The 26,446-nt window shown below is 45.9% G+C and overlaps 2 long non-coding RNA genes across 2 annotated transcripts in view; one reads left to right on the forward strand and one right to left on the reverse strand.

Annotated features, from left to right (window-relative positions):
• The window catches only part of LOC309612483, a 76,746-nt gene extending 53,576 nt beyond the window's left edge, over positions 1-23,170 (reverse strand). The window contains exons 1-2 of the long non-coding RNA XR_014235166.1: positions 22,882-23,170; positions 1,073-4,618 (exon numbers count right to left, since the gene is read on the reverse strand). This is a non-coding gene — a long non-coding RNA (uncharacterized lncRNA). The remainder of the gene's footprint in view (positions 1-1,072; positions 4,619-22,881) is intronic.
• Positions 1-26,446, forward strand: part of LOC309612544 — a 513,150-nt gene that overhangs the window by 230,839 nt on the left and 255,865 nt on the right. The gene's annotated exons all lie outside the window — the stretch shown is intronic.

Raw genomic sequence — 26,446 nt, forward strand, 5'->3', positions numbered from 1 at the left:
TTTCGTTGTATCCACTTTTTAATTTGGTCTTTTTTTAAATGGTACAAAGAAGACAATTGTTTAAGATAAGAGTTCTCCCCACCGCCAAATTTTTTTCAAATATAGAAGCTTTTCCACTTTAAAAAGGTTCATCATCCTGGTCATTGATGAGTAGGATCTATTAATCTCAATAGCGACTCAGTCTGACAAGCCTTTTTATAGCTTAACCAAGAACGCAAGAGACCTCCACAAAAGACTGCAAGAGATGCAACCCTCACAAGATCCAGAAGTTCCCAGATAGCCTAAGAAAGCAAAGGCCTTTTTTGCACAGGGTAAGGATGGTGTAGTGAAAACGGTGTCTCTGGTCTCTCACAGGAATGTGAGACACCTCCAGTGACAGACCCACTAACCTGTGACACCAGGCAGGCACTACTGGAATGGGACTTTTCCAGCACTAACAAAGCAAGGAAGGTTGAGACGACAAAGGGCCCTTATAGATCGGGACCCTTTATGACAAAGTTCCCTGAATGCTAGCATGGCTGCTTTTGAGTTCGTGTTTTGGAAACCCAGTCTATTCAAATGGCCACCAAGGGGCACCCCAGACCGAATGGCAAAGACCAGACAGAATATTCTCAGTGGTTACAAAGCCAAGCTCTCAGAACATAGAACAAAACAAAAGGAAAAACCTCATCTGGTTTTTACATAAGGGACCCGCAGCATGGTTGGTCTAAACAGACACCAGTCTGGTGAGAACCATGAACTTAGCAGTCTTTGAGGTCCGCTCAAACAGCAGGCTTATAAGGCCTCTGCCTGTGTTCTGCCCAAAGGCTTTTTTTTTCTCCTTATAACACACAGCACAGCAGAGACAAAGAAAAACAGTGACCATCTCCGGGAGGAAAAGGATCAGTTAAACCAAGAGTGCCCATTTACCAAATCTTTACCAGGGTCACTGTACATAAGGAACTAATTCCACAAATATTTTCTCGTACTAATTTAAGTTTAGAAAAGGAGAAAAAGGACTCTTACTACTTTCACTTCCATCAGACCCCCCAGAGTCAGAGATCCAGGAGGCCGATGTGGTAAGAATTCTCACCTTCTGCCAGGCTTTTTTCAGAGGTTCCAGGGTCTCTTTATCTGCAACAGTCCCAGGAGCAAGCAGTACCCAAGCAGTATCCAGCCAACTACACCAAAACTGTCGGGGAGGGGAAAATTTCCCCCTAGCCCTCTTGGTTCTTTTGGCTGATCTAAAAATTAAATTGACACAAAACAGATTAACAGGAGGAAAAAAAAATCAATTTTGTACATGCAGAGGTCTCATAGCTATAGGACCCAAGAAGCAGCCAAAGCAGGCTGTTTATATACCTTTTAGATAAAGAAACAATAAATCTGTAAAGAAATGACAAGACAAACAAACTTAGGTTTATGTACTAATTAGTGAAGAAACTAAGCAAAGTTTGTTTATAAGCCTTCTTGGCCCTGAATTCCCTGTCTCTTGTAATAAGGATGTCTCTCTACCTCCTGGTGCAAGGAGGATACCTTTCACATGGGAGATTTATTTTCTGCTTTCAAGGGGACAGAGGAAGGTCAGAGTGTGCTCCTTGCACAGGCTGTTTCTCAAGTAACTTTAATTCTAAATAACCAATATGCCAAAGTGGCATATTTTGAGGTGGCCTGCCCTGAGCCCTATTACCTACAAACACAGAGCCCACATGTTTGAAATGCTGGTAAACCCCTCCCAACTGCTGCCCTATGTAGAAAACCCAAGGAAGCAGAATTGTCAAAGAGAGAAAGAGAGGGGGGCAGTATTTAAACTTGGAAACCAGTATCCACGTCTTCTACCCACAGATTTTCTTTCATTTACCCAGGCCTGCTCAGCATTTCCTGGATGTGTGATGTCTGGTTTATTTTGTCTGTTGAGTGGACATTTCCTGAGGTGTCCCTCCACCCAAAGCACCTTGTCCTCAGGGTCAGCTCACCCCTCCTCTGGGGTTGTCTTTCCTGCTATCATTTCCCAGCTTCCTGTGCTAAGCCACTCCCACCCCAGCCCAGGGCAGGGACTATGCCCTCCTGCTCTGCTCGGAGGCCACGTGAAGGCCTGAGGCAGGTGCTGGGGCCTCGCGCCCTGGGGGCAGGTACACCTGCACCCTGCAAAGGCCTTGCTAGCTCTGCCCAGCCACCTGGGGAGGTATGGACCGGTACGCTAACTCCAGGCTGACAAAGGGGGAGAAGTGTGAGATTTTTGTGAGCACTAAGAATCCAGCATATGCAAAAAGGCTTACATTGTCTAGCTTAACCTAAACCATACCATAAGAGTTGGGAGTGTTGTATACAGTGGGACTAATGTTAGGGCACCATTGACCGAAACTGCCCGCCCTGGCCAGGCACAATAAGAACCACTCGCATGAGTCGTCTCACTACAGGAGGTCCCCCCAGTAAGGAACACGGTGCTGCCACCGAAAACTAACCAGGAGAATTCAGGAGGAACCAAAAGAGGGAGGAGACACCGGCACGTAATATGTCCTGCCAACCTCCCAGAAACCCTCGCACTAGAATCCATCATGGCTGAGAGTGTGCCTGCCGCCAGGAAGGACCCTGAGTCAGACCAAATATGGGCACAAGCAAGATGACTGGCCAGAGACGACCCGGAAACTAACCCCATTACCATAAAACCTGAGACAGAGAGCCACGTGGCAGAGCAGTTCTCCTGGGTTCCCTTACCCTGCTGCTCTCCCCCTGGGAGCCCCTTCCCAATAAAGCCTCTTGCTTTGTCAGTACGTGTGTCTCCTCGGACAATTCATTTCTGAGGGTTAAACAGGAGCCCACTCACAAGCCCTGGAAGGGGTCCGCCTTCTGGTAACATTAGTAGGAGTCTGGTTTGGGTGAAAAGAACACTAGGTTTAGATTCAGAGCTTTGCATCCAAAATCTTCCCTTTCTGGTCGCGTGACTTTGGGCAAAGCTGATTCAACAGTTTAGACCTCGGTTCCCCCATTTGTGAAAAGGGAGTTATTATTTCCATTTTTGGGTCGTGTGAGGATTAAATGGGATAACCTATGCTTTAAAACCTGCTTCGTAGGCATTAAAGCATTACACAAACACTTATGCCTGGGAGGGGAGAGAAGGGGCTACTCTGTTTAGTGCAGTGTTTTTCAAAGAGCAGGTTGTGAGACATCAGCAGGTCACAGAAAAAAATTCAGTGGGTCCTGATCACCATTGGAAAATTTTAATAGAGTAGAAAATATCAACGTGTACCCCAAGTAAGAAGAGTAGGTATTGTTTCTTTTACTTAAGTGGTGTGAGGGTGTGTATTAATTAGTATGTGTTGTGATGTAAAATCCATGTCTTTTACAAAACAACACACATACTAGCACTTTACTTCTGTGGCAAATAATGGAACTAGAAATAAAGGGAGCTGTTTGTGCTTTGTTGTATTTTTTTAACTGCAGCATTTCCACATTCCAAGAGTGGGAGAAGAATTCCTCTTGGCAAAGAATCTTATCTTTTGTTTGGGAAACACTTTAATGGGCCCTTCGGTTATGCAAAGGTAGGGCCCTGAGGCCAGGTTGAAGTGAACCGTGGTTAAACGGCTCTCCACAATAAAAGTCGATATCGGAGGGCTTCTTTTTTTCTTTGGTGGTCCTAGAAGCAGCAGTTTGGAGCCTGGGGTCTCAGAGAAAAGGGGGGTTGAGCTGGGCCCGAGAGGAGCCCTGAATAAAGGCCTCAACACAGTATGACCAGAGGATGTGGGGAGTCTCTGCACTGAGTACTAGATGGAGTTCTCCTGGCCTGTGTCATTAAGCCCTAACAGGGGTGATTAAGCATCCTAACCTGGTTCTCTCCAGACAGCCCTGCCTCCAGAATGATGGGGAGAGGGCAGTGTGTAGAGCCTGGGACAGGGGAGTTAGGAGGATTCAGGAGCAGCACGGAGTGAGAAACGACAGGCCATGAGTGTGAATGTGCATCCGAGGATACTTAGCAATATTTGGGAGGGGGCTGGAATTCCTCTGGCCTCCGAGCATGAGTTATTTCCTTTGAATATTTAAGTGAAAGGTAATTCTGAAAGGCTGGAAAATGTGGGAACACCAACCACATTAAGGGCTGATGAGGCTCAAACACAGCTGAAAATTGGAACGGTACTGACCTTTAGCTTCAAGCAAGACGCAGCTGGGCTGTGATCTTCACCACCGCTCTTAGTATGATTATTACCACCCTCTCCTACCGCAGGGCATAGACCCATGACCCTGGTAGGCAGAATAATGGCCCTCCCAAAGACGTCTGCATCCTATGCCCAGAACCTGTGAATATGTTAGCATACTCAACAAGGGGGAATTAAGGTTGCAGGTGAAATTAAGGTTGGTGATCAGCTGACCTCAAAATGGGGGAGAGAATCCTGGATTATCCAGGTGGGCCCAATGCAATCACTAGAGTCCTTAAAGGTGGATGAGAGAGGCAGAAGTGATGTGACTTGAAAAAACTCAACCAGCCATTGCCGGTTTTGAAGATGGCCTTGACTCGAGGAATTCGGGCAGCGTCTAGAAGCTCCAAAAGTCAGGAAAACGTATTCTTTTCTGGAGTCCCCAGAAAGGAATGCAGCCCTGCTGACATCTTGATTTTAGTCCAATGAGGTTCTGATCTCCGGAACTGTTAGATTAAAAAAAAAAAAAAAAAGTATTGACTTCCTTTTTTAAAGAACAGTTTTAGGTTCACAGCAAAATTGTCAGGAAGGTACAAGGAGTTCCTATATACCCACTGCCCTCAGACAGGACTATCCTCCCCCATTTCGACATCTTCCAGCAGAGTAGCGAGTTTGTTACAATTGATGAACCTACACCGACACATCATCATCACCCCAAGTCTGCAGTTTACATTAGGCTTCACTCTTGGTGTTGTACATTCTTTGGGTTTTGACACATGTATAATGACATGATCCATCGTTATAGTCTCACACAGGGTATTTTCACTGCCTTAAAAATCCTCTGTGCTCTGCCTATTCACGTCCCTGCCCAACCCCCTGGGAACCAATTTATCTTTTTAGTGTCTCCATAATTTTTCCTTTTCCTTTTCCAGAACGTCATATCATTGGAATTTCACAGTATGTAGCCGTATCTGATTGGCTTCTTTCACTTAGTAATATGCATTTAAGGTCCCTCCCTTGCTTTTTTATGGCTTGATAGCTCATTTCTTTTTAGTGCTTAAAAATATTCCATTGTCTAGCTGTATCACATTTTATTCATCCATTCATCTACTGAGGACATCTTGGTTGCTTCCAAGTTTGGGCAATTATGAATAAAGCTGCTATAAACATCTGTGTGCAGGTTTTTGTGTAGACATAAGTTTTCAAGTCCTTTGGGTGAATACCAAGGAGTATGATCACTGGATTGTATGGTAAGGGTACATTTAGTTTTATAAGAAACTGCCAAACTACCTTCCAAAGTGGCTGTACCATTTTGCATTCCTGCCAGCAATGAATGAGAGTTCCTGTTGCTCCATATCCTCACCTGCATTTGGTGCTGTCAGTGTTTTCAGATTTTGGTAGTGGTATCTCATTATCTCATTGCTGTTTTAAATTAATTTGTGTTGTTTTAAGCTACTAAATTTGTGGTAATTTGTTACAACAGCAATAGAAAACTAATACATTGACACTGTGCAATGAGGTGACAAGGGACCAGGAGATAGGAGGCCCGACTCAGTGCTGCCACAAGCTCATTGTGTTTCCTTGTGTAGGTCACCTTACTCTTCTGGACTTCAGGCACCTCTAGACTAAACTAGGAGCAGTAATTCCTGCCCTAGCTACAGCAGGAAGTGGTGAGTCAATCTGGGGTATGATGCCTGTAGTAGCAGTAACATGGGAAGCTGCCAGTGAAGAAAGTTGGAAAGGCCTAGGGGATGGTTTTGTGGCTCCATCAGTAATTGGTGCTTTTGGTGGGTTCAGCCTCTTGGGGAGGCCATCAGCCCATGTCGTGACTTAGCCCATGATGACTCAGCGCCTGCCAAGAGGAGCGAGCAGGGGCAGGAGCTGGCCCTGTTGGGGAGCCCAGGCAAGGCATGAGTCAGGCATGGTATGTACATGGATGAGGTTGGGCAAGGCTTCCACCCAGACTTCCTTTCTATAGTAGGAACTGCCTTAGGGCAAGGCCTTGCTGCCATCTGGATTTGGTACAACTTGAATTCCTGGCAGACCATGCTTACTCACTGAAAATATGCAGTGCTCAGCAGGACTTGAGCCAGACATAGACTCATAGGAAGCATCATTTAATAATAATGGCCAGGTGTTCTCCACTCACGGTCCCTAATCCTCCCAAGAAGTCTGCATAGGTTTTCACCTTTGACGGATGTGTGAACAGGTTCTAGAACTGGCACAAGGGCATGCAATCATTAAGAGGTAGAGCCAGATGTAAATTCAAATCTGCTTGGCCACAAAGTATCCTGCACCTTGTGTACCTAGCTGAAAGAGAGCATGATATAAGTGAGTCCTGGCCCTCATTTTACAAATGAAGAAGAGAAATGACTTGTCCAAGTTTACTCAGCTAGTTAGAGCCAGCCAGGGTTAGGACTCAGCTCTTGACTCCTGCTCCATTATTCTTTCCATTAACCTTCGGGGGTCATGGACTTCTTTGAGAAGTTAGTACAGACTGGACACATCCTCTCCCAAAATGAACATCTACACAGATTATTTAGGCTACAATTTTGGGGTGAGTTTGTGACTCCTCTCCCTCTATCTATGGACCCCAAGTTAAGAGCCCCTGCATTGTCCCCTCTGCCTCTCTTGAGTACAGGGCTATGAATGGGGTGGGAACTCCAGGGTGCCTGTATATTAACCAACCTTGTAAAAGAGAGGCTTTATTTTCCCTGTAAGTCGTATACCACCACCCCCCTTCTTTCACCAACCTTTAGTTTTTTATAATAGCTTCGCAAGACGTGATTCACATACTATATTGTAACCGAGCAGGACCCTACGGGGCCTTCCCAGGACAGGCCTTCCCCCCATCCTCTGCTTTAGCTTCTCTCTGAAGTACCTAGGTAACTGTATTTGATGCACATTTCCTGAGTTGTTTTACAGATGTGAAAACCCCTCACCAAATGGAAGATGTTAACTACTTGATGACCATGAGCACATAGCCCCAGGCCTCCTGGAGCCTAAGGACTGATAATGTTAACCCCTATGACTCCGCCCTGTTACCTCACCATCAGCCAATCAGAGAATTGTGCACGAGCTGATCATATACCCTGTAACTCCCTCCCTCACCTGACCTTTGAAAACGCTTTGCCAAAACTCAAAACTTAGGGGTTTTTTTGGCCTGAGCCACCAGTCTTCTTGCATGGCCCTGCAATAAACCTTTCTCTGCTCCAAACTCTGACTTTTCGGTTTGTTTGGCCTCACTGTGCGTCGGGCACACGGACTTGCGCTAACAATATAACAAGCTCTTCTGCCATTGCTGCCTCCTCAATGCATCTGGAAAATGAGGATAATTCCACAACTCCTTGCATCACTGAATTGCTAAGAAAACCTTTAAGGTCATATTTATCTGTAGTAATCATTAGTGCTTTTTCCAAATAGTTATTTCAGTTTTTTTCCCTTCTGGGCACATTTTAGGATTATATTTCTTGGTGCCCTTGTGGCCAGTTCCAGGAATGATTTCCTTTGGCTAATGAATTTTGAGCAGAAGGGATACATGTCATGTGGGGGCCAAAGGTTTAACTTCTGAGTGAGACCTCCTGTGACATTACCGTGACCACTAGCAATGTTCTGGCTAATGGCTGCCCCATTGCCCTGGGTCTTAAGAGTGAGGAGGCAAAAGGTGAGGGAACAAAGTACCTAATGCATCTGTAGTAAACATGTGCTGTGAGTGAGAAATGAACCTTTGTTGTTTTAATGTACGGGGATTTTTTTTTTCTTTTTTTTGAAGTATAACCCAGTCTATCCTGACTGATAAAATACATAACTGTGCTTTAAAAGCTATAGGACATGTACAAATATAAGGGATGCTTATTACCTCTAATTGTACTCTCACTGCAGCTTTTCCTGACATCGCCAAAGTCCTCACATTGGGACAACGTACATTCTGTCTAAATGGATGACTGCTCACCAACGTCCTAAGGATCAAGGGGCTGTTTGCCATGGTTCCCAGAGTACAGCTAAAAGGGAGACATTTTAGACTCCTTTGGGGAGGGCAGCAGTACTGACCAGTCACTAAAGAAACATCCTTTGATTTAAAGGACACTTGGGTGATTTCGTCCTACAAATACAGCCCAAAAAGGAGTTTGGGGTAGCTGTGCTACTCATTTTACCTGGTTTCTTCCCTGTAAACTCAGCCAAGACACTGTTGATGCTGTCAGCAGCCTGGCAAAAATTAAAACAGGTCAATCTAGGGATAGTATTTGAGATGCTATACTAAAGAACCAAAATAACCAATCATGAGAAATAGAATGAGAAGGTGGGGAGGGGAATTAAAAAGAAAAAGAAATAGAATGATACAGAAAAATAAGTTTTGGGGTCAGATGGACCCCTTCCATTCAGACCTCAATTCTGTCACTTACTGGCAGTATAATCTTGGACACATTACATAACCCATCAAAGCCTTGATTTCCTAGTCTACAAAGACGTCCTCCACCTCACAGTGAACCCTGCCTCCTCACAATATCACATTCTTCTGTGGTTCTCATCTTGGAGAGGCAGCAGTGAGTGGTGGCGTGAAGCGAGATCTTAGCTCCCTGCCCAGGAATTGAACCTGGGTAGCCTGGATGAAAACCAGGAATCCTGGCCACCATAGCCCCTGGCTCTTGCCCCCAGTGAAAAATGCATTTCTCACGGAGGCAAAAACTGTAAAAAGAGGTACAAAGTTTATTATTAGAGACCTAGCACAACAACAAGTGGGAGAGCACCCAGAGCAACAGTTTGTATAGTTAAGACAGAAGCAAGGCAGAGATGCACACCTGGACAGAAAGGGTGTGGGCATCCCCCCAGGGAGGAGGAGCGCAGTAGAGAGGCGGTTAAATCATTCATCTAGGGCAGGTCTTCCGGGTCTTTGTTTACCTCTGGCCAATTATCTGGTTTCTTTTTCCACACCTGCCCTGCCCTAGGACCCGCCCCAACTTGTGTGGGTAACTTTTTTCCAAGATGGATTTCAGCCCAGAGGCCTATGGGATGGCCTTAGCATCACATATTATGGGGTAGTGCCCCCTCCTTTTTGACCCCCAAGGAGCCTTTCTGCGCATGTGCAATGTCTCCCTTGCCCCAAGGATGGGAAATATGTGACCTGTTGATCCTTTACTCAAACAAGGGTTAGCCCCTCTCTGTTCCTGCCATGACTGTTATCTTAAGGTGCCCACAGGAGACAAAGCCTGGCTATCTGCCCTGTTTCTGTTGTTACTTCCATTTCGGAGAGCAAACAGGAGGCTGATTTTTAAATGTCTAACCTGAAGCCCATCTAATCTCCTGTCTCAGGAAATGTAAACAGGAGGCTAGTTGTAAGTGTCCAGCCTGAAGCCCACTTTTTCCCGCTCCATGAAATGTAAACAGGAGGCCAGTTGTAAATGCCTAACTTGGAGCCCATCTACCTCCTGCCTCAGTTCCCTCCCACATTGAACTGGGCTGCAGATAATGAGCAATGGGATGCAGCAGAAGTGGTGCTGGGTCATAAGAAGCCTTGGTCTCTTGGAACACTAGCTCTGGGGAAGCCAGTGGTCATGTAAGTCCGACTACCTGGACACTAAGATGCTGGGAGAAAGCCCAACAAGGAGAGACTGTGTGGAGACAGAGATGCTCAGCCAGCCTCCCGCTCTGCTCCCGTCATCCCAGCTGAGGCATCAGACAGGTGAGTGAAGACGCCACATTAGACGTCCAGCCTCATTGACTCCAGGTCGGGACACACAGTCTTGAGGGCATTAGGTCCTCTGTGACCCCCTTCGCCTGGCAAAGCAGTGAAGCTGTTCTTTTCTCCTTCACCCAAAACTCTGTCTCCAAGATTCAATTTAGTACCAATGTACAGAGGCTGAACTTCGGGTACAGTCGCAACCACGTGTGAGAGTCCAAGAGAGAACCACCCAGCTGAACCCAGCCGACCAACACAAGTGTAAGCATATGATTATAAATAGTTTTAATCCATCAGATTTGGGGATGATTGTTATAGATAACCAGAATGTCATCTGAGAAATGGGAATACTAATCCCAAACTTATTGGGTGAGAATAGAGAAAACGTGCCTAAAGTGCCTAACATAATGCTTTTGCACTTTATAGTAGCTATTTGTAATAAAAATGGTATGTCTGCGTAAACACAACCAAATGGAGCAATTTTTATGACTGAAAACCACTGACGCCCACAGTGAGGTCATTCTTGTAATACATAACACATGTGGCAGGGGAAGAAGCTAGAAACAGGTAAGCTGGGTAAAGACTGAGGCTGTTTGCTGTCACGGCAGAGCAGAGGAGCCACGGGACAAGATATATTCGGAGATGGAGAGTCAGACACCTGAGGGAACTCTGAGTCCCAGGCTTATGTTCCCTGCATATCAATAATAACAAGAGGAAACTAACATAAGAAAAAAATGCAATATTTATTTTACTATATTCTGTGTAGAACATGGCCATTTAAACTTAAAGTTGGGGCTCCCCTGTTGGCGCAGTGTTTAAGAATCCGCCTGCCAATGCAGGGGACACAGGTTTGATCCCTGGTCCGGGAAGATCCCACATGCCGCGGAGCAACTAAGCCTGTGAGCCACAACTACTGAGCCTGCGCTCTAGAGCCCGTGAGCCACAACTACCGAGCCCACGTGCCACAACTACTGAAGCCCGTGCGCCTAGAGTCTGTGCTCCGCAACAAGAGAAGCCACCGCAGTGAGAAGCCGGCACCACAATGAAGAGTAGCCCCTGCTCGCCGCAACTAGAGAAAGCCCGTGCACAGCAATGAAAACCCGATGCAGCCAAAAATAAATAAATAAATAAATAAATTTTTAAAAATAAAATAAAATAAAGTAGGCTCTCTGGATTAATTTAAAAAGCTTTTATATTCTAAGTGAACCTTCTGCTGCTGTGTAATTGAAGAATAGAAATGAGAAATAACCCTACAATGGGTTCTAAATGGCTCAAGTTCAACAAGTTCTCTCAGCTTCCAAGAGCTGCTCCAGATAAGGTTCACGCTTTCAAATGTCAAGGACACTGCTCACCCAGGAGCTCCCCAGTTAAAATTCAGATTGTTTTTCAGGGCTAAAAGTCGCATTTCACTGCGCTCTGAGCTTGAGAAATGTCATCAGAGGCAGCTGCTTGTCTCAGGAGTTAGGCTGAAAGAAAACCGGAATGCTTTGTCCCATCACCCATGATACCACAATTTAAATGTAGGTGTGGAGACAGGATGGGAGAGGATGGGCGGAAAGGAGGGGAAGAGAAGCTGGGGGTGAGGCCGACAAGCAGGCCTGAGGAGCAGAACTACCCCCCTGAATACCCCCCAAGTCCTTCCTCCACCTCTCTTACTCCCTCCTGCTCCCTTCCTTTGAATTCATGCTCTGCCCTGTGCTTTCCCTATTAAAGCTCTTCTCAGGATGGAATTTAACAAGCAAACTTGTACTCAGGGGAAATGATCGCCATAGTTTAAAATAAAGATTTTTTCAAGACCTAGGAGAACTTTGAGCAGAGAACAAAGCCTCAAAGCAAAGCACTCATTTCTCATCTTGATTTAAAGGTCAGTGAGCAGACAGAAGAAGAATGTTTTCAGAGGGGCCTTCGGTGTCCCTGAAAGGGTGGCTCCCGTTCTACCCACCAAGAGCTGGTCTTATTCTCACTCGCTCTCTCTATTCATAGGTTGCCTAGTTACATTACTGTAATTGAGTTTGTTAATAAAATCACCCATTCCTCTAGGATTTTACTTTTTTTTTTTTTTTTTTTGGCCTGCTAGATCTTAGTATTAAGGAGTGTTTTTAAATCTCCCACCAAAATTGTAAATCTAAACTTAGAAGATAAATTCCCGGTAGCTCTATCATTATTCATTTAGATTTAGGTATACAAAGGCATAGTAGGCTTATTTCTCACCATTACTATTTCCTCTCTTCTTCATCTTCCCCTATCCTGAGATTTTTGTTTAATTCATTTGTTGCTTGGAAAGGGGCTCTTCGTTTGAATAAATCCCTCAAATGACGTGTGTGGATGATATACTCTCTGCAGCCCATCATATCCACCCTGATAGGTGAGATCCTCAGGTGAGGTTATAAAATTCTTAGGTCAAGGTCCTCTTCTTTCATTAGATGTTATTCATAGCCTTCTGACATCCAGTGTTGCAGATGAAAAGCCTGATGACAGTCTGATTCTCCTTTATTAGTTATTTGTTCTTTCTGTCTAGAAGCTTATAGAAATTTCTTTTTATCCGGGGGGTTGAGGAATTTCACAGGATATTACAAGATGTGTGCCTTTTTCCTCAATCCCAGCCTGGAATCCACTGAGCCCTTTTAAATTGCAAGTCTGCCTTAAACTCAGAGGTGTTTTCTTGCATCACTTATTTAATTCCTACACCTCCTCCAACAATTACTTTCCTCCTTCTTGAATTTCTGTTTCTCACATTAGGTGTCCTGGCTCTGTCCCCCTACTTGTTTATCATGGCAGAATAGCATGGGTATTAAGAAGCAGAAAATGTGATTAAGAACAGTACTGAATACCTGGGACTGAATACCAGCCCTGCCACAGCTGAGTGACCTTGGGATAGCTCCTTAACCTTTCTGGGCCTCTGTGTCTTCAGCTGTACAATGGGTTGAAGAACAACAGTAGCCAACGCACTCTTTTTCCACTTTGCCCATGCACTCTTTGAATTAATCCACTGATTTTTTAATTAGAGAATCACGGTTTTAGTTCCAGAAAAAAAATATTAATGCTCTTAAGTCTTAAATGCTCTGAGGTAGATCTTATCACTGTTCCCAAATATTCTGCTTCCTCTGTGAGATGCTTGTTATTTTCTACCCCGTTGACAGCGCATTTGGAAGACGACTTGCTTTAACTTCTGAAAAGAAGTTTTAAGAGACTTCATATAGTTCTGTCATCTCTCTTTCCCTCCTCCACAAGCTGGAACATTCTAGATAGGGGCTGTTCCTTTACCTTGAGTCCAAAATGAAAAAGGCATGGGGCCTAGCCAAAGCCAACTCATGGAGGAGAGGTATTACGACTGAGAAGTAAACCTTTGTTTTTGTATGCCATGGAGCTTCTGGAGTTGGTTATTATCACAGCATCACCCAGCAAAAGCCTACAAATATGGTGAAGGTTAATTTTTTCTTCAAATCTTTCCATGTTTCCTACAGCAGTTACGCTTTGCTCAGAGTCACTTATTCTGAGTCCTCTCCTAGTTTTCATTTGCCTGGTTGCTGGGTCTCCCTGCATGCATTATTTTCATTTGCTTACATGGCTCTAGTCACCTTTAGGGCTCAAGTCCAGTTGGCTAGGATTCCTTAGGTGTAGCAGACCCGCAGTCTCCACCCATAAACTAGTAATATAACCACGAGCAAGTGGTAGTCCCCTGTCCAGGTAACAGGTTCAGACGCTAGGAGGTAGATTTTCTCCCCCTTTTCTTTTTATATATTTATTTTATTTATTTATTTTTGGCTGTGTTGGGTCTTCATTGCTGTGCATGGGCTTTCTCTAGATGCGGCGAGCGGGGGCTACTCTTCATCGTGGTACGCAGGCTTCTCATTGCGGTGGCTTCTCCCGTTGCGGAGCACTGGCTCTAGGCTGGCGGGCTTCAGTAGCTGTGGCACACAGGCTTAGTTGCTCCGCGGCATGTGGGATCTTCCTGGACCAGGGCTTGAACCTGCGTCCCCTGCATTGGCAGGCGGATTCTTAACCACCACGCCACCAGAGATGCCCCCCTCCGTTTTCTTTTCTACTACAAAGCCCAGCCTCACAGGTAAGGAGGATTCAGCCTCCTATTTAGCTTCACGCATACAGTCTGGTACCACAATCTCTTTTCCTCTGGATTCCAGTCATTTGCATATTAGACCATTTGACATTGTCCTACAACTCTTTATTCACTCTTTATTCTGTGTTTCATTTTGGATAATTTATACTGACCTATATTCAAGTTCACTGTTTTCTATCCTCAGCTATGTCCAGTTTACTTCTCAGAGGGGTTTGTCACTCTTTGGAATTTAGTTCATTTTGGTTGCCTTGTGACCTTCGTTCTCTGATGGATTCAGGAAAAGTTATGACTTACAGACTTTTTTCTCATTGTTTGGGTGGGAGCTATGTTCTTTATTCTCTTACAGCTTTCTACATCCTAAAGTAGAGACATAACTTTTTCTGTTAGAATTTATTTGGGGCCTCGAAGGGAGGTAAGAATGCTGTTTGGCTACAGATTCCCTGCCAGGGGGTAAGCTGGTGGTGGACAAGTGATCATCTCTGGATGGTGTGACTCTTTTGTCCTCCTTTTAATTTGACTATAATTTCCCAAATTATTTTTACAATGAGCCTATTTGATAAAAACAACCAGAACACCAAATTTTGCACCATTTCTTTTAAACAGTTGTTTTAAATGACAGTGAAACAATTCCTGAGAGCTCCTTCTCTGGACTCACCAGAGAAAACAGCATATTTAGAGGCACCAAGGGGTGCTGTGCAGAAGGTACAGGCAGCAAATGAACAGAGGTCTGCTGCTCTAGGACGAGGCTCCCTCGGCCCCCGCCTTGGCTCCGGTGGCAGGAAGGCCACTGTCTGCATATTTCCTTTCAGAGCCACCACTTCCCCGCAGCGGGGGAGGGTCAGGATGCCACCCCTGTTCCTTTGCTCCCATTCTGCCCTGGTGGGAAAGGGCCGGATGCCAGCCCAGGGGGTAGGTGGTCGTTCCATGCTTTCCTAGCACCCCTCTGGGAACTGCCAAGATCTTAGTGAAAAATAAACAGCATGGTGTAAGAACACTGGTTCAGGGAGTCGGAAGTCTTACTGCCGGCTCTGCCACTGAGTCTATGACCTTAGACCAGACACAGCCAATATGAGCATCAGTTTCCTCACTCGTAAAATAAAGGTCACAATCACAACTACCTCAAAGGACATTTTTAGGAGGACAAAATGATGATGTTATACAGAACATTTTATAAACTGTAAAGAAACATCATCATTCATTTTGTTAAGTAAATTAGGCCTGGGAGCGGAATAGGATGGGGGAAAATAGGCCCCCAGAGTCACTTGCAAATCTCATAGTTTGGGGCAAAGTTTGGAGATGAAAACAATATCTCTCTGTTCTCTTGTCTCTTAACCACCCCGCTCCCCACCCTCCTATGGAATCTCGGTGTGTGTGTGTGTGGTTGCAGGTGCAGGTGCCCCTGTAATCACAATACTCAGGGGGCCTCCTTCCTTCCTGTCACCTTCTACCCTGGCTTAGTGGGCATGTGTGTTGCAGGGCATGTATGTAAGATCAAGAGGAAATGATTAAGTACCCGGCAAGTGCTTCTCTGCTGGCCCATCACTAATCCTTTAATTGAAAAGGAGGGCCCCCTTAGTAACAATGGCTGTGACATCTCCTCTGTCCCTGCCATTGTGTTCAATGAAGATGCAATGAAGATGCTGCCTAGCTGACCTCTCTGGAAGGGAGGGAGCTCCTCCCTCAAACAGGAGGTACGCTCCAGTCTCCGGGCCACAGAAACACACCTCCCTCAGCAGCTGGACTCCCAGTGCCGTATGGACTCCCAGATGGCACTACCCAAGACTGGGAGGAAGCATAGCCAGGTTTCCCATGATGGGAGCTGTCTAGGGGAGGATTGGGCCAGAGATGGATTTGGCACTACCAGCTGGTGGGTGATAGAGCACATTTTAATAGGTGCTTCCCCTTGATTAATTGTTCTTGGTGTCATAGAGCCTGACCACCTGACCATTGATAGCTATTTCCTTTTTTTTTTTTAGTGTGAGAAAAGGCTTTCTTTTATCTTATTTTATTAATTCATTTCAAAACTACATGTATTTGAACATCTGTGAATATATCTCAACCCAAGATCTAAAATATTAACAGGGACTTCCCTGGTGGCGTGGTGGTTAAGAATCTGCCTGCCAATGCAGGGGACATGGGTTCCAGCCCTGGTCTGGGAAGATCCCACATGCTGCAGAGCAACTAAGCCCGTGCGCCAAACTACTGACCCTGCGCTCTAGAGCCTGTGAGCCACAACTAGTGAGCCCACGTGCTGCAACTATTAAAGCCTGTGCGCCTAGAGCCTGTGCTCTGAGACAAGAGAAGCCATCGTAGTGAGAAGCCTGTGCACCGCAACAAAGACCCAATGCAGCCAAAAATATATGTATATTAATAAGTTATTTTACCTATGTTTCTCTCCACCCCTTTGCCTTCATTTTGTATTTAGAATTTCCTTCCTTTTCAAAATAGTTTAATGCTATGCTTAATTAATTTTTCATTAATGTTAAATTATATTTAATTAGTGTAAGGCTGATTTAGTGTTTAGTTTTCACTGTTTTTAAACTTTATAGAAAAGTTATGTTATACGTAGTCTTCTGGGTTTGCTTTTGTCACTCAGCATATATAATAAATTATACTGTAAGAGCTATGTTGCATGCAGTTGTATGTAGTTCATTGTTTTCATTGTTGTATAATATCCCACTGTGTGAATATATCAGTTTATTTATCCATTTACCTGTCAGTGGGCATTTTAGATATTTCTGGGGTTTTTATTTTTATTATTATATAAGGAGCTGCTAAGAATATTCTCATATGTGTATCCTGATGCAAATGTTGAATCATGGAGAATGTGAATATTCAATTTTACAATATATTTAACATGATCAAATTTATCAATCTTTTCTCTTTTTGGCTGGTGCTTTTTTGCACTTTATTAAGGAAATTCCTCCCTTCTCTAGTGCAAGAAAGATAGTCATTTATCTTTTCTACTCAGATGAACTGATGAAGACATGCTTTGACACTGTCCGTAATCCATTTAGGGTTGATTGCATGTGTGTGGTGTTAGATGGGTATCCTGTTTCATTTTTAACTATGTGGATGCTTTTCTAGCTTCAGTTATTGAATAGTTACTCTTTTTCCCACTGATATGACATAACTATTAATATTGTATTTCACTCTGATTCTTCATAGAAGAAACATTTTTTACTCATAGTCTTAGGAAAACATTATATTGACATATAACCTTTAAAACATTATGTCAACCTATTACCATTTTAAAAAACTGTTGAAAAGTTGTCACTTCCAGAAAATGTATTCACACTGGCTATGCCTCCAGTCCTTCCCTCACAGCATCAGGCAAGTACCTGCTTGGTCCATTACTCTTCAGTGAGGCTCTGAAGGCATGAAGCCAGAGGGAGGTTCTGCTATCTGTTGGCAGGGGATTCACAGGTTCTGTACTAAAGTCAGAGACAACTTTACAGGCCTGAGGGAACCAGGTCTGGGGATAGGAATGGGCTAGCTCAGAATAAGGCACTGTTATGGGCTGGACATATCCCCAAAAGATATGTCCTAGCCTCTGAACCTGAGAATATGAACCTATTTAGAAATAGGGACTTTGCAGATGTAATCAAATTAAGATGAGGTCATACTGGATCAGGGTGGACCCTAATCCAGTGACTGGTGTCCTTAGAAGAAGGAAGTCTGAGCACAGATACACATGGGAGAAGGCCATGTGAAGACAGAGTTTGACACTGGAGTGCTGCATCTACAAGCCAAGAAATGCCGAAGGTTGCCAGCCATCATAAGAAGTTGGGAAGAGGCAAGGAAGGGTACTCCCCTACAGCCTTCAGACAGAACATGGCCCTGCCAACACCTTGATTTCTGACTTCTAGCCTCCAGAACCGTGAGAGAATACATTTCTGCTGTTTTAAGCCACCCAGTTTGTGGTATTTTGTTAGAGCAGCCCTAGGAAACGAACACAGGTACCTTGTCGCTTACCAAACAATGGCCAGGATTGGTGTGAGGGGATAGAAATGGCTGGCGAGTTCCCAGCCTTTCCCATCCCCAGAGTGTCCTTGCTCCGCACTTCTCCATCTCTCCTGGACCCCAACCTCCGAGGGAAGGAGACCTGCTTTGCCAGCCATTCTTAAGATAAAAAATCAGGGGAAGGAAGGAAATAGCCAGGGGAGGAAGGATCTGAGAGCCAGACAGAGGGCAGGGGCACCTGCAGTGAGATCAACAGGGGAGAGGCCAGGAGGGAAATGGAAGAAGCACTGAGGGTCTCCCAACCGCGGGGAGAAATCAGAAGTGCTGCTAAAGGCCGTGGGTTCACTTGGTGGTATGGGAGAAATGCAAGTGAAAGACAAGTTATTTTTAAATGACTTTTGGTTTCATGGTATCTTGGCTGCGCTGGGGTTCCTAGCACAGAGCTAAGCCCTGTGGCAGAGGCCCCGAGAGCTTTGCTGCTGAGAGCTTGACAGATGCATCTCCTCTCCTGCTCCAGCAGCCCTGTGAGGAGAGCACTGACCTCAGTGATAAAACTGAGGCTGGTGAGCATCTGCTCAACGGCCAAGTTCAAAGAGCTCAGATTGCCTTGTGCCTAGCTCAGACCTAGAAGTGGCCTGGAGTCTCAGGGCAGCTCCTGGAAGCTGGCGGCCAGTCCTACAACTGGTTTGCACCCTCAGGACCGCCTTGCCTCCTAGGATGATGGCAGCTTTGTTTCCCTCGAGGAGGTTGAACGAGGGTGTGTTTCTGGCACTGAGGCCTGACCAGGCAAGGCAGGCAGAGGTGGAGGCCACAGAACAGGTTCTGGAGCCAAACTGCCAGGGTTCCCCCCAGCTCTGCCTCTTTCTAGCTGTATGAGCGTGGTATCCAACTGCCCGGGCCTCTGTTTCCTTATCTGTAAAATGGACGTGATAATAGTTCTCACTTCAGGAAATACTTGTGATGATTGAGTTAATACAGCAAATGATGCACTGGGACTAGCCCTGGCACAGAGTAAACATTCAATAAAAATTAGCTCTCATAATTGTGAAAAACATGATGCTCTCATCAGATCTGACCACACCTTAGCTACAAATAATAGATATCATCAAGAAGGAGACTCTGATAGGTAGATTACATTCAATGTAAGAATAAATTTCACTCTAATTATATATTGTACCTTAAAATATTAGTTAATTATAACATTACATGTCTATTTTAACATACAAGTATTGACAAATCTCTCCATGCAGGAGAATTCCAAATAGTTTATGTAGATACATCACCCTGGAGAGGAACATAACTCCTTAGTCTTTAAAGTATGGGCTGCGCATAGCGACTTCCTTCCAAAGAATACAGTATGGAAGGGGGTGGGGGTAATTTCACGGTGGAAAAACCTGCCTAGCACTACCTCAACCAGAGGTCAACCCAAGGTCAACATCAACAGCAATAAGTCACATTGACAGAATGTACCCTTGATGTATGTGATGAGGTGACACTTTACCTCTGCGTTTTTTCTCCCCAGAACCCAAAACATCAGTTTACAATAAGAAAAACCTCAGGCAAATCCCAGTTAAGGAGCGGGATCATTCTACAAAATACCTGACCAGTATTCCTCAAAACTGCCAAGGTCATCAAAAACAAAGCCTGAGAAACTGGCACAGCCAAGAGAAGCCTAAGGAGACACGACAACTAAACGTAATATGGTGTCCAGATGGGACCCCAGAACAGAGAAAGGACATTTGGTAAAAATCAAGGAACTATGAATAAAGTATGCACTGTAGTTAATAGTAATGTATCAATATTGGCTCGTTAATTGGGACAAATGTATCATACTAATGTAAGATGTTAGTAAAAAGGGAAACTGGGTATGGGCTATATGGGAACTGTGCTGTGTTCACAATAATTCTGTAAATCTAAAACTGCTCTAAAAACCAAAGTTTATTTAATAAAAATATTGAGAACACATGCTTTTGATGATTGATAGGATGTTCAAAAGTCTACACCACTCATTTGTAACCCATACCGCACGGTCTTTCTTATGGTTTTGTCATGCGACCATTTAATATGGGAAAGCAGGCACGGAATTGGCTATTTGGAGCTGACAGTGCCTTGGGCATGTTTCTAATTCCAAACTTCCCCTTCCACCTGTGTGAAGTAAAGGAGGTATGCAAGACAACAATGGTAATATTAACAATAGCTAATAACATTTACTCAGCGCTTCCTATGTGCCAGGCACTGTTGAAAATGCTTCACCTTAATTAACTCATGGAAGCCTCACAATGACCCTATGAGGAAGGTACTAGCATGATTCCCATTTTTCAGAGGAGGAAATAGTTCATATCTAAGTCCTTCCAGCTCCTAAGTGTATGACCCACAAGGCTTCTGTCCCTTTCTCTAAAGGCATCTCTCAAGGTGAATCACATGAGTTCTGGAGTCTGGCCAGCACCAGCTGTGGGACAATCGGCACAATCTCGACCCCTCCAGTCTCAGTTCCTGCTTCCATTGACTGGGGATTGCATTCCACCTACAATCTACAGAGATTTTGTGAGCATGAGACTACAACACGGGACTCACAGCAGGTGATGAATAAGTTTACCTCCTTGGTTTAAAATGGCCAAGCTCATATACCCTCAAAATAGGTTCAGGGGTGAGGAGACTAGTAGTGAATATGGTAGGAACAGGTGGCCTAGGTCAGGGGCCAGTCAGGAGAGGGTTACGGCCCTCCAGCAGCATGACGGTCTGGGATGGTCATGGGGACCTTGTGGCTGATTCCTAACCAGCTTTCTAACCAGTCAAAGAGCTGGCGCAACCCCAGCTCTATTGCAGCGGCAGAATGGTACAGTGGGGTCAGACAGAGAGATGCACTCACATCCTGGGCTTGTTCCTTTCTGGGGAACTAAATGATTCTGGTCACCAATTCCTATGTGTGTGTGTTGGCATGGGGGGGTTTTCTCCACACTAACAAGCAGTTTTCTGACACCAGCTGGGTGTCCTACAATTCAACTCCGTTCTGACACTATCTACCTGAAGATAGCGTCAGATCCCACAGGTTAAGGGCTCAGTCTCACAAGACTACCCGCGCCACAACCCCCCAAATTCAGAGGCCAAATGCAAGTCCAGGTTGTCACCTGTGCTTCTGACCAACAGGCCATAGATTAGAGGTTCAATGACAGCCCCCTTTGGGTTTGATTAATTTGCTAGAGTGATTCACAGAACTCGGGAATTCCATTTACTCACTAGATTACAGGTTTATTTTAAGAGGACATAACTCAGGAACAGCCAGATGGAAGAGATGCATAGGACAAGGTACGGGGAAGGGGTCCTCTCCGAGGGCCCACTCTCCTCAAATCTCCACATGTTCACCAGAAGCTCTCAGGTCATTTTTGTTGTATGCGTTTCACAGCTAATAAATACAGGAAACATGAGATGGTAAAAATAGCAAACCTGGGGAAGTTACAAAGTCCTCCCAGGCTAGACCTTGACTTTCTGGGAATAGGAATTGTCACTTCTGCAGACCATGGGAACTTTCAGGAACTTTGCATTGAACACAGGACCCAGACACAGAGGAGCAGGTCACTGACAGAAACTTCATCCAGTGCCAATTGCCTGCAAGGAGAGGCACAGGTGAGGCAAGTGGCCTCCACTCTTCACGAAGGACACAGAATGAATTCCACTGTTATAGAAATGCCCAAACCCTCTCAGGTCCTGGCTGAAGACAGCCCAGGCAACTGGTGATCTCAGGCACCCCAGCCTGTTCCCTGGGGATGTTGGGCTGGACAAAGAAGGAAGACTCGTCAGTCTGGTGCAGAGAAAATGGGGGAGCAGAAAACTAAGCCAAGAAGTATCTTCCCCAAAAGTTTTTACTTGAAATATTCACAAAAATGAGTCACAAAAAGAAAACAGAGAAACCAGTGAGATGTGTGACCAGGTTCTCTTTTCTGTTCCACAGAGCAGGGCGAAGTGATGGCAAGCAGTACCAGCGAAGAGAGCATGCTCTGCAGAGGGCCCCTGCTTGAGAAGTCCACGCGCCTCCGCACTTCCGGCCTTGGACTGAGATTAAGAGAGGAAACTGAAACTGCACAAGCAGAAAAGCCCCTGCAGGAAGCCAGCCACTGGTCCAGGTTACCACAGCCACCAGCCGGCAGATGCTCTCCTCCCTTGAGAGAGGATGGGTCTGTGGAGGCTAAGATGTGTCCTGCCCCCAAATAAGAGGCCTTTACCTTTGACAGCATCAAATAACAGCACTTCCTGTGCATTCCCATCTCATTTAATCCACCTCTTGAGGGAGTTAGGTCCAGGGTGTTTATACCTATTTGACAGGTGAGGAAACTGAGGCCTTGAGACATTAAGTACCTTGCCTAAATTTACATGACCAAGAAGTAGCTCAGATCCAACCTGAGCCTTTAAACACCGAGTCCAGGGTGTATTCCCCTAGGCAGCCTGCCTGTCAAATCAATAGCCAGTGGTTTTTTCAAGTGCTTTCACACCCATGAGCGCACGCATTCTAGGTGAGAAATACCAGGCATGGATCATTTCCATCTCCCACATCACAGCTGAGAAACACCCCGTGCAGTGAGGCGGGGCTGCCAGCAGCTGCAGTCTGTGTGGTTAGCCAGCCTCCGACCGAGACTCGAATCCAGTTTTTTTCCGTGATACCAGCTGGCTGCCTCCCTCCAGCCCCCAACACCACATCTGGAAAAAGTGACTCAGGTGACAGTGGGCTACTCATGTCATCCCCGTGTACAGAAGATGCCATATCATTTATGAGGCATTTCAAAGTGGGAACACTTGCCCTGGCTTTCCCCCAGGCCTGTATTATGTAAAGGTCACGATGTTTGTTAAAATGTGAGTACACGGGTGCCTGGCTCACAGGAGAGGGTTTCAGAGGCTGTGCCCGAGATAAGGCTGACTTCTGGAAGCCTCTCCGCAGACAGGCACGACTCCCCCAGGCTCCCACCCCTTGCTGGAGAGTAAGCCTCAGAAGCTCCAGCTCGGCCCTTCCTGACGGCTTTGGAGAGCCCTGTGTCTGACGGGACTGCCCCTTTTCTCACCTGCCTGAGGTCTGTGCTGCAGAACATTCCAACCGCTCAAGAAAGGCAGGACCGAAGAGGGGGTTCAGGCCCAAAGACAATCTCCAGTCTCCTCTGGAATAGCAATTTTTCTGGCTGTGAAGAAAAGTTCTCAGTCTTTCTCCACAGAGGGCCCCTGTTCCTCATTCTCTGCGGCTCTTGATTCCAGATTCAGGACCCCAGGGAGGCCCGAAGCCCTCACGTGGTCATTGCACTAAGATGGGGCTCGTGTATTTGGCCTCCTTCTCTGCCCAGCACAGAGGTCAGGACAGCCGCAGCAACCTCTCCAAGGCAGGAACAGGAAATAATCCTTCTAGCAACTCCCTCCCTCCACCCCGGTCCCGTCAGGTGAAAATTGTAGAGGTGGTAACAGGTAAGGCGGTGGGGAGCTGGGCTGAAACTTTAATTGGCCTTGAATAACCCATTGGTCCTGCCTTTCTTGAGCGGTTGGAATGTTCTGCAGCACAGACCTCAGGCAGGTGAGAAAAGGGGCAGTCCCGTCAGACACAGGGCTTGCCAAAGCCGGGCAGGAAGGGCCGAGCTGGAGCTTCTGAGGCTTACTATCCAGCGAGGGGTGGGAGCCCGGGGGAGTCGTGCCTGTCTGCGGAGAGGCTTCCAGAAGTCAGCCTTATCTCGGGCACAGCCTCTGAAACTCTCTCCTGTGAGCCAGACACCAGTATGCTCAAAAATAAATTTTTTAAATTAAGACAATTTTTAAGAGCAGTTTTAGGTTCAGAGCAAAATTGAGGGGCAGATATAGAGATGTGCCATATACCTCCTGCCTCCACACATGCATGGCCTCCCCGATTATCAACATCTGCCACCAGAGGGGTACGTTTGTTACAAGTAATGAACCTACTCTGATCTATCATAATTACCCAAAGTCCGGAGTTTATTTTAGGGTTCATTCTTTGTTGTCAAGTTTTAGTCATGTCAAACAGCACTTGCAGTCAATCAGATGTGAGGCAAGCAGCCAGCATTGTTCTGGAGGAAGCCCAGATAGGGTGCTTCTGATCTAAGAAGTGATACGTCCTGTGTGGGAACACAAATTGAGTATAGGAGCAGAACTGGCCCCCCAAAAATTAGGCACATGTTTTAGGTGTTCTCTTTCCTTACATCTGAGTGTAGGATGCTCTATGGCTAAAAATAATTGTTGGTTCCTGGGAGATGTAGGTATTGAATTGTTCAAGATTCGTTCATGGGAGATGAGGTGACCAGATGATGGCAGACTGACCCTCTCCTCATTCCAGGTTAGAGGAAAGGCTGTGACAATGCACTGGGCAGAGAATATTGCTACTTGAACTGGCCCCTGGCTAAGACCAAAACCTTCAGACTGGAGACGATGATGGTTCTCTTCTCTGAGCCAAGGGGATGAGGCCACACCTTTGGGTATGTGGTGGGAGGGGTGTTGGGGGGCATGGGGAGACTCTCCTTAACATAAAGGGTGTTCTTACTGTCAGTCATCCTGTGGCAGGCAAGGGAGAATGCCTTGGGCTGGGAGAGGAAAGGATTTCTCCTCCTCTCCGTGCAGTAAGTGGGTCTGGAGACTGCTGTTGGTAGGGGTTGAAGTGGCCCTTGCTGGATGGAGGCCTGTGAGTACCAGACACGTCTCTTCTAAGGCAGGTGGAAATTACTCTCAGGAGCCTGTTGTCATAGGGGCGATGGGGCTGGGAGCAGGGCAGTGTCCTCTCCCCAAGGCCTGGCAGAGTCACCGTGGGACCAGTCTCATGAGCTACAGAGGCATAATCATGGTAGCAAGGTGAGAAGGCTGGATGGAAGAGACTTTCTGGAGCTCACATCAGGCTGTGCCTCAAGAAACGCTCAGAAATCATCGAGAAGGAAACTCTATATTTTGGGTGTAGGAAGGAAGTATAATTTCATTTTAGACACAGTGAACTTTCAACATAAGTTACTTGCATATACAGCACACTCATTTCACAGATGAGGAAACCAGGGGTCGGAGGGCCTGAGAAAGAGACTGAGAGGGTCTACTGTCTGAGGAGCATGAACCAGCCCCTGGAGGTAGCGATAACCTAGGAGTCCCTGGGATCCTATGAGGCGTTCTCGATGGCTACATCTGCTTAGACTTTGAGTAAAGGTGGTACAGTGATGCCAGATCACACAACTGTCTTCTATTGGGTTGGCCAAAAAGTTCGTTCGGTTTTTTCCGTAAGATGGCTCTAGTAGCACTTAGTTGTCTTTTTTATTTTTTTTAAAGGAACTCCTTTATTTTTATTATTTATTTATTTATAGCTGTGTTGGGTCTTCGTTTCTGTGCAAGGGCTTTCTCCAGTTGTGGCAAGCGGGGGCCACTCTTCATCACGGTGCGCGGGCCTCTCTCTATCGCAGCCTCTGTTGTTGCGGAGCACAGGCTCCAGACGCGCAGAGCTCAGTAGTTGTGGCTCACGGACCTAGTTGCTCTGCGGCATGTGGGATCTTCCCAGAGCAGGGCTCGAACCCGCGTCCCCTGCATTGGCAAGCTGACGCTCAGCCACTGCGCCACCAGGGAAGCCCCCACTTAGTTGTCTTTAACTTCATTCGAAACAACTTTGTTAGATTGTATGTGACAGCTGTCATAGTAGCATGCATTTAAAAAAACAGACTTATCAAATTTGGTGACTTTTTGTGTAGCCATTTTAATATTGAAGATGGAAGAAAAAAGCAACATTTTCGGCATATTATGCTTTATTATTTCAAGAGGTAAAAACGCAACTCAAATGCAAAAAAGAGGGCTTCCCTGGTGGTGCAGTGGTTGAGAATCCGCCTGCCAATGCAGGGGACACGGGTTCGAGCCCTGGTCTGGGAAGATCCCACATGCCACGGAGCAACTGGGCCCGTGAGCCACAACTACTGAGCCTGCGCGTCTGGAGCCTGTGCTCCGCAACAAGAGAGGCCACGATAGTGAGAGGCCCGCGCACCGCGATGAAGAGTGGCCCCCGCTTGCCGCAACTAGAGAAAGCCCTCGCACAGAAACGAAGACCCAACACAGCCATAAATATATAAATAAATAAATAAATTTATTTAAAAAAAAAAAAGAATGGGGTTGCTTGATAGCTTCCTTTCTGACTGGAACAGATAATGTGTCTCAGCTGAAAACCCACAGACCTCTTAGGACACATTTGGGCAATTCCATAAAAAAAAAAAAAAAATGCAAAAAAGATTTGTGCAGTGTACGGAGAAGGTGCTGTGACTGACGAACGTGTCAAAAGTGGTTTGCAAAGTTTCGTGCTGGAGATTTCTCGCTGGACGATGCTCCACGGTCGGGTAGACCAGTTGAAGTTGATAGCGATCAAATCAAGACATTAATTGAGGGCTTCCCTGGTGGTGCAGTGGTTAAGAATCCGCCTGCCAATGCAGGGGACACGGGTTCGATCCCTGGTCCAGGAATATCCCACATGCCGTGGAGCAACTAAGCCCATGCACCACAACTACTGAGCCTGTGCTCTAGGGCCCATGTGCCACAACTACTGAGCCTGTGTGCTGCAACTATTGAAGCTCGCGTGCCTAGAACCCGTGCTCCGCAACAAGAGAAGCCACCACAATGAGG

This window comes from Balaenoptera borealis (assembly GCF_965194805.1).
Source record: "Balaenoptera borealis genome assembly, chromosome: 15".
Classification (NCBI taxonomy): Eukaryota; Metazoa; Chordata; class Mammalia; order Artiodactyla; family Balaenopteridae; genus Balaenoptera; species Balaenoptera borealis.